General features: G+C 39.0%; 1 long non-coding RNA gene across 3 annotated transcripts; it reads left to right on the forward strand.

Moving 5' to 3' along the window:
• Window positions 1–807: 807 nt before the first annotated feature.
• Window positions 808–10,158, forward strand: LOC144953618 (uncharacterized). 3 transcript variants are annotated; one of them, XR_013640858.1, is made up of 7 exons: window positions 808–941; window positions 3,369–3,486; window positions 5,927–6,042; window positions 6,947–8,002; window positions 8,169–8,327; window positions 9,313–9,408; window positions 9,541–10,158. It is a non-coding gene; the product is annotated as an uncharacterized LOC144953618 (long non-coding RNA). The 3 variants fall into 3 exon arrangements; XR_013640857.1 differs by lacking the exon at window positions 5,927–6,042; XR_013640859.1 differs by lacking the exons at window positions 5,927–6,042; window positions 8,169–8,327.
• Window positions 10,159–10,711: the final 553 nt, after the last annotated feature.

Below are 10,711 nucleotides of genomic sequence, written 5' to 3' on the forward strand. Positions count from 1 at the left end.
AGCATGAGAGATCTAAGAGAGAGGCATAGAGCGAGACACAAACAGAGAGTCGGACATAACAGCTAACACAGGCAGGTAGGATAGAAACATCACAGTCAGTTAAGACTTTGACGTTTCAGGCACAACACAAGCTTCCATCATCAGGTGTGAAAGCATGATCTGCTGCTGAGGCAGACTGTTTTAAAAGGTTTGATATGGGTGTAGCTCAAGGATCATAAAAAAGTGGGCGGGGCTAGTGATGTTAATGTGAGAAATTAGCATGTAAATGTAAGAACGGAGAGCGGCCTCTTCGACGAGGGCATGGAAGTGGCTATGTTAATGTGAGAGATTAGCATGCTAATGTAAGATCGAAGAGTGGTGCAATCCCAAAGCATGATAGTGCAATTCAAAGGACATGTGAGCATGAGAGTGCAATCCAAAGGACATGTGAGCATTAGAGTGCAATCCAAATGCATTAAGGTGCAATGCAAAGGACATGTAAGCATGAGAGATCTAAGAGAGAGGCATAAAAAGAGACACAAAGAGTCGGAAATAACAGCTGACATAGGCAGGTACACTGTAAAAATGACAACTCAAAATTGTTCACCTTACTAAGATTTTTGCATTCACTGACAATAAAATTGCTAGTTGGAACTTGAACTATCTGTTGTAAGCCACTTGAACTCACTTTCAGACGTTTCTGAGTAAAAGTTCATCTTACTTTATAAATTGAGTTGATTTTATTTTTAAGTTGTAGTTGACACCCAGTTAAAGTGAGGTCAACTAATCTGCGCATGCTCATTTGAAATTTGTCATGGCAACCGGCTGCCACGGGGTTTCCAAGGATTTTGCCAGGAGCTCTCTTCGACAGTTTGAAAGTTTGCGTCCGCCATTTTGTCACGATGCCAGCGGTAAATTTCTCTGACTTCTTGGCCGAAGATAAACAACATTCATTCTAACAGGTAAGCTAATCATATGAATATGTATATGCATTTGGTATTTGTATTACATTTCATTGCGCGAAACAAAATCGATAAATCATAACCAGGCGAGGCGTTAATGGCAATACAAAATCCCACACTTGCTAACGTTAATTGGTTAGAAGCTAACGTAGCTTATTTTGAACAGCTAAGCTCAATATAATTCTTGTCCACATATTAATTGAAAGATTTGTGTTGCCGTTATGTTTGTTATTCTCGATGAATGATATGGCATTGTTTTATGCACGTCTGCTTTGCTCATTGACCTGAAACCGAAGCACCGGCGGTAACAGTTCACATTGCTGCTCGTGATCAAGGTAGAACTAACGTGCTAAAACTTTGATACAAAACTTCGGTTTGATACGGTTAACTAGATTTATATAGCTTCTAGCATGCGACCTTTGTGTAGGGCTGGGTAAGTTGCCGAGTTCGATACTTTTTAGGTAACGTTACCGACCGAATTGCCTCGATACTATCGAGTAACTTTATCTAAAAATGACATGTGGTTCGGTTCCAGTTCCAGAATTCGATAACGTTACCTAAGGAGTTAACTCGTCAACGTCAGTGCTCAAACAAATACATATGAAATGCACAACGACACACATAAAGTCGCTCACGCACACTCATATTATGAGACGCGCGCGCGCACCCACAACTTTTCACACGCATACTTATATGAGACGACGCAAGCACACACACACAAACTCTCCGCGCACATATTCATATGAGACGCGAGCACACACACATAATACCTTAAAGATGTGGAAAAGTCGATCAAAAGTGTGGGTACATTTCTCCAGGCTCGATGCCAACAGCGCGCGATTCAGTATTCGCATTAAAATAATTGCTGCAAAGACCGGTACCACGACAAATATGATGAAGACCTTGACAGTGCACGGAGTAAACATAAGAGCAGAAAGTTGCTCCGTCTTCGACTGGTAAATGAAGAGATACCTTGTTGATCACTCCAGTGTTTATATTTCAATAAATAACCTACTGAATGTAACGTTACACACTGTCGTTCAAAAATGTGTTGGTTTGTCAGAATTTGTTTTCTGTAAGGATGCATTAAAGTTATCAAAGGGTGACATTACAACGTGTAATGTTACAAAATATTTCGTTTTTAAATAAATCTTTTTTGAATTTTTTATTCATCAAATAATCATGAAAAAAATTATCATAGTTTCCAAAATATTAAGCAGCAAACTGTTTTCATATTTCTGAAGGGTCATTTGACACTGAAGTAATGATTTTGAAAATTCAGCTTTGATATCACAGGAGTAAATTACATTTTGAAATATATTAAAATAATATTTTAAATTGTAATACTATTTCACAATATTAAGTTTTACTGTATTTTTTTATTTTTTAAAAATCAGTTTTGGTGAGCATGAGCTCTTTATAAAAAAAATGTGTTCCTTTGTGCACTGGCTAAGGAGCATGAGTCAAACTAAAAAAATAAAACCAAAGTTTTTCTGAGGTAATGTGTTATGTATAGGGATGGGAATTGATAAGGATTTAACGATTGCTTATCGATCCGATTCCTTATCGATTCTCATTGGGTGAGGGAATAAGTACAAATGTGTTTGTTTGTATTAACTCGCTTTAATATCTGATCAGAAGACAGAGCACATACTGTATACACAAATTATGTGTAGCAACCTCAGAACAAATCTAAAAGTATAGGTGAGCTACTTCTCAAAGTGAGTGTGTGTGTGAGTGAGCATGTGTGCGTTTGTGTGTGAGTGAGTGAGCGCGAGAGAGTGTGTGTGCGCTAGTGAGTGAGCGAGAGTGTGTGCGTGAGCACTAGTGAGTGAGTGTGTATGTGTGCGCGTGTGTGAGTGAGTGAGCGCGAGAGAGTGTGTGTGCGCGCGCAAGTGTGTGTGTGTGCGCATGAGAGTGAGTGAGTGTATGAATGTGTGTGAGATAGCACGCGATGGCTTGTCGGAAAGCAACATGGCGTCCCGTTAAAGGCCTCATTATACTTCTGCGTCGAACTTCTGCCTCTGCCATGTTTGCCACGTTCTTAATCAAAACAATGCAGCGCGTGTGTGACATCATGACACATTTGCAACGAGCGGAACCGATACGCGGAATTGTTAAGCAGGCATGCTAACGGTTCCAAGGAATTGATTCACTGGGCACCGGTTCTGAAGAAGAATTGGTTCTCGGTTCCCATCCCTAGTTATGTAATCTTTTTAAAATGGATTTCATAAAATTGGTATCGAAAAAAGTATCGCTAGGAACCGGTATCGAAACTGAGGTATCGAAATTGGCGCCGGATCGAAAGATTTTGAACAATACCCAGCCCTACCTTTGTGTGTTTTAGCCCTGAAGCTCAACAGCATTAATGTGAACGGTTGCGAAGTATGTCACTGTGTTAATTTTCTCCTCTTATTTTTGTGCTAGGTTTTCTATGAAGTGTCGCTTCTGCAGCTTTGCCAGTGCCAGTCAAGAACGTCTGCTTAGGCACCATCGGCTCAGGCACGGTAGAGGAGCTTACTGGCCGTGTGTTTACGGTGACTGTGTATGTACTTTTAAAACACCTGGCGCCTTAAAGTCACATTTGACCAGATCACATTTTAGGACAGCCAAAATACATGATAAATTCACCTTTTTTTGTAATCTATGTGAATTCCGGGAAATCTGCACGCAACAGTCTTTCTTCAAACACCTTGGACGCCATTTAAAAAAACATGAGACTGTGTGTTGCCCCTTCTTGAGATGTAGTTTTAAAACAAACAATCTAAAGACTTTTAGTTCACACAAAAGTAGGAAACACAAGCATGGTGATATCAGAACCTGTTTAAGAGCAGACTTAGAAAATGAACCTGTGTCCATTGAGACAGATTCCTCTGACCAACCATTAGGTATCTGTAGTGAGGAAGATACACTTCCAGGTAGTTCTGGAAATTCAGATGTCCAAGAAAAGGAGGAGTATGTAGATGCTGAGACTCTTGAACACAGGGCTGCTGGATTTTTTCTACGTATGCAAACTGAATTACATGTTAGTAGACACGCTGTACAGAAAATAGTTGAGGGGTTTAATGATATTTTACATCTTTCAAAATCCCACTCGCAACCAGGTATCAAAGCAGTGCTTGCAGAACACGGCATTGAATTAGATGATAGCGTTCTCCATAAGATTAATGATGCTGTCTTGGAAACAAATCCATTAATTGTAAGCACTCAAGGAAAGGGTGCATTGGCCACTGATCACAGGAGAAATCTTTTTTTTAAAGATAAGTTCCCTGTAATTCAGCCTACTGAGTATACATATAAAATAACCCATAAACAAACATTTGTTTATGTTTCAATCCTCCAGGTTCTTGGGACTTTGTTGAGACAGCCAGATTTTGTGGAGAAGTTGGTGTTTAGTCAAGGGGACAACCCAGGTAAATTTTGCTCTTTTCGAGACGGACAGTACTACAAAGACAATGGTCTTCTGGGTGTGCAAGATGCAAGTATCTCTATAGGACTTTACATAGATGACCTGGAACTATGTAATCCTTTGGGGTCCTCAAAAAAAATCCATAAAATTACTGCTGTCAATTGGATTTTGTTGAATTTACCAAGCAAGTTTCGCTCTACTCTCCCCCTAATTCAACTGGCTTGTCTTGGAAAAACTGTCGATGTCAGACAATTTGGGTATGATGCCTTTCTTTATCCTTTGATTAAGGATCTTGGATATCTTGAAAAGATAGGAGTGTATATTGAGACTCTAGATACATTTGTAAAGGGAACAGTGTTCTGTGTCTGTGCTGATAACCTTGGTGCACATAGCTTAGCAGGTTTTCAGGAAGCTTTAAATGTCGAAAAATTCTGCAGATTTTGTTGCATCAGTCGAGACCAAATTGGAAATTGTGAGCCAAGGAACTTTCCACTGAGAACTGCTACGCAACACGATTCTTTTGTGGAACAACTCAAGTTGAGTGATAAGCCTAAGCCATGTGTGAATGGTGTTAAATCATCCTGTGCTTTAAGTAAGTTGTCTTTCTTCCACCCAGTTACTGGATTTCCCCCTGATCTTTTGCATGATCTATTTGAAGGTGTTGTCGCAGCGGAATTAAGTTTGTGTTTAAAAGAATTGATTAGAAAAGGTTTCATTACATTCGATGGACTGAATAACCGCATAAAACAGTTTCCATACAAATTCTCTGATTTGGTCAACAAGCCACATGCAATTACAAAGACAAGCCTTGTATCTGGAAAGGTAAACGGTAACGGACATGAAAACTGGGCACTTTTACGTTTGCTACCTCTCTTGATCGGGAACTATATACCTGAACAAGAGCAGTCATGGGAAATTTTAATGGACCTTAAAGAGATTGTGGAGATTACGGTGTCTACTACGTTATCAGAGGGAACATTATGTTACTTGGGGAATAAATTGTCTGACCATCGCCAGTTACTCACTGACACCTTTCCTGAATTTAAGTTGAAACCAAAGCATCACTTCATTGATCACTATGTGCATCTCACACGGTGCTTTGGGCCATTAGTGGATCTGTGGACGTTTAGATTTGAGTCTAAGCATAGTTTTTTCAAACAGGCAATCAATGATGCTCACTGTTTTAAGAATGTACTACTCACCCTTTCCACTAAGCATCAACACCTCATGGCATATCTTCTTTACACACAGCAATTGTTCAAGCCAAAATTGCATGTTGGTAGTGTAGATAGAGTGAAAATATCATCTTTAGATGAAAAGCTCAGGACAGGACTAGAAAAGAAGTACCCAAATGAAGATGATGTGTCTCTTGCTAAAGAAGTACATTTGTATGGGACCCAGTATGTGAGGGACATGATAGTGTCTGCGGGTGAATGCAGTGGACTGCCAGAATTCTTTAGAATACTACACATATTGGTGGACAAGTGGTGTAAAGTGTATTTTGTCACCGCAAGATTATCATCTTGGTACATGGAACATTATCGGTCTTACCAACTTATTGATAACTGTCACTCAGATGTAGAGATCCTGGATCCAGAGACTTTGAACGATTACCACCCATTGGCTGCATACCAAGTTGGTAGAACTTTGATGGTGACCCCAAGGGCTTGGCTACTGCAGTAAATTGAAATGGTAAGCACCTTTCTGTTTGTATGTTTTCATAATTTTGTCATGTGTTAATGACTTGATTTTAAGTCTTCAAGGTACAGTCATGGCCAAAAGTATTGGTACCCCTCCGGATGTGTTGGTTTTCGAGCAAAACTCACAAACTTTTGAAGGTGTTTTTAATGTAATAACCAAACCAGGATATTTTCAATAGCTCAACAGAACTGAAACAACAAAAATTGGTTTCCTCAAATTCAACACAAAATATCACCAAAATACTGCGGGAAGTGAATACTGCATGGTCAAAAGTATTGGCACTCAAAATAACCGTCTTTTGCTGTGATACAAGCACACTTTTCATTGTTAAAATCCACAGCTAAGGTTATGGATAGTCAGACATCAGCTGTGGTAGCATTCCTGAGAAGTATAAGCCCATTTCTAAAGGATAATAAAGTCGATTCTACTTGAAGAAAACCTTATACTGTCCATATAAACCAACAGATGTATAGTAAGTAAACTGGAGATTTTTGTCCGTTAGAAATGGGCTGATATTTCTCAGGAGTGCTACCACAGCTGACGTCTGACTACCCATAACCTTAGCACTGGATTTTAACACTGAAAAGTGTGCTTTTATCACGGCAAAAGACACTTGTTGTGAAGGGTGCCAATACTTTCGACCATGCAGTATTCACTTTCCACAGTATTTTGGTGATATATTCTGTTACATTTGGGGAAACCAATTGTTGTTTCAGTTGTGTTGAGCTATTGAAAATATCCTGGTTTGGTTATTTTATCAAAAAACCTTCAAAAGTTTGCGAATTTTGCTTAAAAACCAACAATTCTTGAGGTGTGCCAATACTTTTGGCCATGACTGTATATGGCTTCAGTTTAAAGTGTCATGCAAATATCTGTTCTTCTTTTGTCCTCACAGGCTTTGTTGCTTCTGGTCCACATAAATCCCAAACTCGTCCGTAAGATTCGGCTGACCAAAGCTCCTGAAACTTTAGAGGAACTGTACAATGAACTGCGTCAAAAACTTGAACTTGTGGGTGAATTCTGTATACAGTATGAAGACTCAGACTTTGGCCAGGCAGTTTGCAACCTGATTGACATAGCAGAGTTACCTTCAGAAAAGGCTGTCTTGCATATTCTGTGGAGCAATGAGGACATGCCATCACCACCACCTCCAACACCAACTCGGTCATCCTCCATCTCTTCCCTTGACACAGCCATCATTGGATCTCCAGGCTCAATCCACAGCTTATCTTCAGTTGTGCGGACATATAGGAGGAATGTTTCACAGTGGCCCACTCCGTTCCCAGTACCAGAATTCTCATATGATGTGGAACTGATACTCCGCAAGGGGAATGACACGTTTGAATTATTAGGGAAGGGTTTACATGTAACCAGAGATGTGAAAAAAGAGATTCTGGACAAGTTGGCACAAGAAATATTTTCTGTGAAAGCCTACCCTGAAAAACATGAGTTTGATTCTGTTGCTGCTGAACTTGTCAACAAACATCCCTGCCTCAAAGAGCCTGGTGGTGGTACTGGATATGCGGGATGGACAACCAGCATAAAGTACAAGATGGGGAACTACAGATCAAAACTACGTCAAGCTGGATGTAATGAGGTTGGTGTCAACAGGAGATCAAGAAGGGAGGAGGCGGATGATCATGGTGTCAACAGGCAAAGAAGAGATGATGATGATGGGGATGGTGGTCCGGAGGGAAGGTTTTCCTTGAAAAAACCAAAACGAGGTGAGGTCAACCATGTACCAGATCATCCTGAAAGCTACACCCAGGATGACTTGGAAGACCTGAGGTCTTCCCTGGTTGAAGCCATGAAGAAGAAAAACAAGGACATGGAGTTCATCAAACAGAAGATGGACATCACATTCTCCCTTAGGAGAATGGAGATTGTAGAGATGGAGCCCATGGTCTCAGAGGTTCTGGAGAGGTGGCCCGGTCTATTTCTTGAAGAACAGGTAAGGAATCTTTTTTTTTCTTGAACTTGGTGCATTTGTGTTATGTTTTTTCCATGATAGTGTATGTAGGTTAATTTGTATTATGGCTTTGAGTTTGCAGTCTTAATTATAACAATGAAATCACACTATCAGCTTGTTGTATTTGTATTGCATTTGTTTAATTCAGATTTGTCAAGAGTTCACTCGTGTGACCACCAAGGACCTGATGGGAACATTTAAAGCTGCCCTTGAGATGTTGACCCCTCGTCTGCTGAAATTGTATCGTGCCAGGAAGTGCGCCTTTAGTCGAGAGATGGAAACCCTTTTGGAAATGCTTGACAAACAGGTTGTTATATTGACTACAAGGCCCTTTCTTGGTAACACTTTACAATTTGGTTCGTTAGTTAACATTAGTTAACTACATTAGTTAACATTAACTAATAATGAACTGCACTTATACAGCATTTATTCATCTTTGTTAATGTTAATTTCGACATTTACTAATACTTTATTAAAATCTTATTAACATGAGTTAATGCACTGTGAACTAACATGAACAAACAATGAACAGCTTTATTCATATTAACTAACATTAACAAAGATTATTAAATACTATAACAAATGTATAGTTCATGTTAGTTAATACATTAAATAATGTTTAATAAATGAACCTTATTGTAAAGTGTTACCCTTTTCTTCAGTTTGTCCACTAATATTTAAACCATTAATCAAGAAGGAACTACCAAGCTAGCACTCTGCACTTTTGATGGAATATAACTTAATAATTTTTTTGCATCAGCTACATTGGTGAGCGAGTTCCATCTTGATTGTCTATTTAATACAGTAATATTTAAAGGATACGTTCACGGTTTTGCACTTTGAGCCTCCTCTGTGGGTTGATGAAATAGTGTTTGACACCCGAATTTTGACTATTGGTCCAGTCTTGAGCTTTTGGCTGATTTAGAATCGGCCCTGCCATGCTTCAGAATGGCTAGCTACATGCATTCACAAACCTGTCTTTAAATCAACCCTAAACGTTCGTTTTCAAAGATGTGCAACTCACCGATTGGTTAGTGGTGTTCGTTGAGTGTTCGTCAAACACTCTATTTCAGCCAAGATAAAAGTGCAAGGGCTCAAAGTGCAAAATAGTGAACTTATCCTTAAAAGACAAAAATAAACACTAACAAACTAACAGAGCCTGCAATTATTTTATCTGCCTACATGCACAATTGTAGAGATGGGAATACAAATGGAACCAAGTGCACATACAGGAGTACATTTCACAGAGCTAAACAAAAGTATTTGTTTGTTTTTATATTCTTCCAAAACAGACATCTGACATCACAAGTCATCGCAGACAGGCAGCTGTGGAAGGTCTTCCCATATTTCTGCGGGAGAATACTGAGAAGCTTTTCTCTAGATGCCTGGTGAGTGCAGCTTGGAAGACCTTCAGCTTTTAGTAGTGTTGTATAGCAAAGAGGCCATACACAAATAGACATCACTCTTTACTGACTAGTTTTCTACAGGACATTATTTCAGTGGTGTTTTTGTTTTGTCAGGCAACTGATGCAGATGACAAACAGGTGAAAGGCATCAAGATGGGGGTCCTCACAGTGCTTGATGATGATGACGACACAGTCATTAATATTGCCCTTGTGTTGGAGGAAACCATTGTCCTGAAAGACATCCCAGACACCCCGACTGCGCTTGCGTATCTTTTTGGCTTGCTTTATGCCCTTAACATGGAGTTCCCAAAAGACATCAAGTATACCTGTGAAACTATCCAGCACATTTTCATGGAAATGTCCACCAATTGCTCACAGCGTGTCCGGAGCTTCAAGACCAAGCTGTTAAACCAGTGATTCATTTTCCATGGGGAAGATTTATTTTATCATGTTTGTTCATTTATGTTTGGATATTTTGTAAGTCTTCACATGGACCACCTTATAGTTTTTATGTTGTTCTTTTATTTTGACTAAAAAAAAATCTGTTATTTGTAGCTGTCATATAACTGTCACGAGAATATTGATTGTTTCTCAGTAGAAGCAAGCTGTGTTTCACAATTACTGTTATAGCCTGCGTGTTTGCATTTTTGGCTAATTTCAAAGTTCAGATAATTCAGAACGTTTAGACAATTTGGCTTTTTCAGCTGGGGATTTACACATTTCTGAATTAATACTTAGGCACTATACAACTGTTTATCGGTCATATTTGACAATATTGCATTATTTGTAAGGTCTCAACAAGAGTCGGAAAGTAAAAAAAAAGATGTATTTGCTTTGGGTATAACTCGTTTACATTGCCCAATGCCCATACTGATGTCATTATGGAATTGTAAAGCTGTGCCAAAGTCGTTCAAATAAACATGCATAAATTAACAGTTTTACTGTCAGTGGATGATTTAGTGTGTGTGTGTGTGTGGGGGGGGGTAATTTAAACTCAAAATAGTAAGCTTTTACAGACTTAAAAGTTCCAGTAACTTGAACTAAAAAAACTTAGTTGTACGAACTTGAAAAACTTAGCTGGCGCAACTTAATAATTGTTGTTCTTCAAAACTTAAAAAATTAAGTTGATATCTTCAACTCAAAAATTCTGTGCAGTCGGTTACCTTGAAAATTTGAGTTGAACTAACTTAGCTGACGCAACTTAATAATTGTTGTTCTTCAAAACTTAAAAAATTAAGTTGATATCTTCAACTAAAAAATTCTGTGCAGTCGGTTGCCTTGAAAA

Source organism: Lampetra fluviatilis, chromosome 79 (assembly GCF_964198595.1).
Source record: "Lampetra fluviatilis chromosome 79, kcLamFluv1.1, whole genome shotgun sequence".
NCBI classification, from domain to species: Eukaryota; Metazoa; Chordata; class Hyperoartia; order Petromyzontiformes; family Petromyzontidae; genus Lampetra; species Lampetra fluviatilis.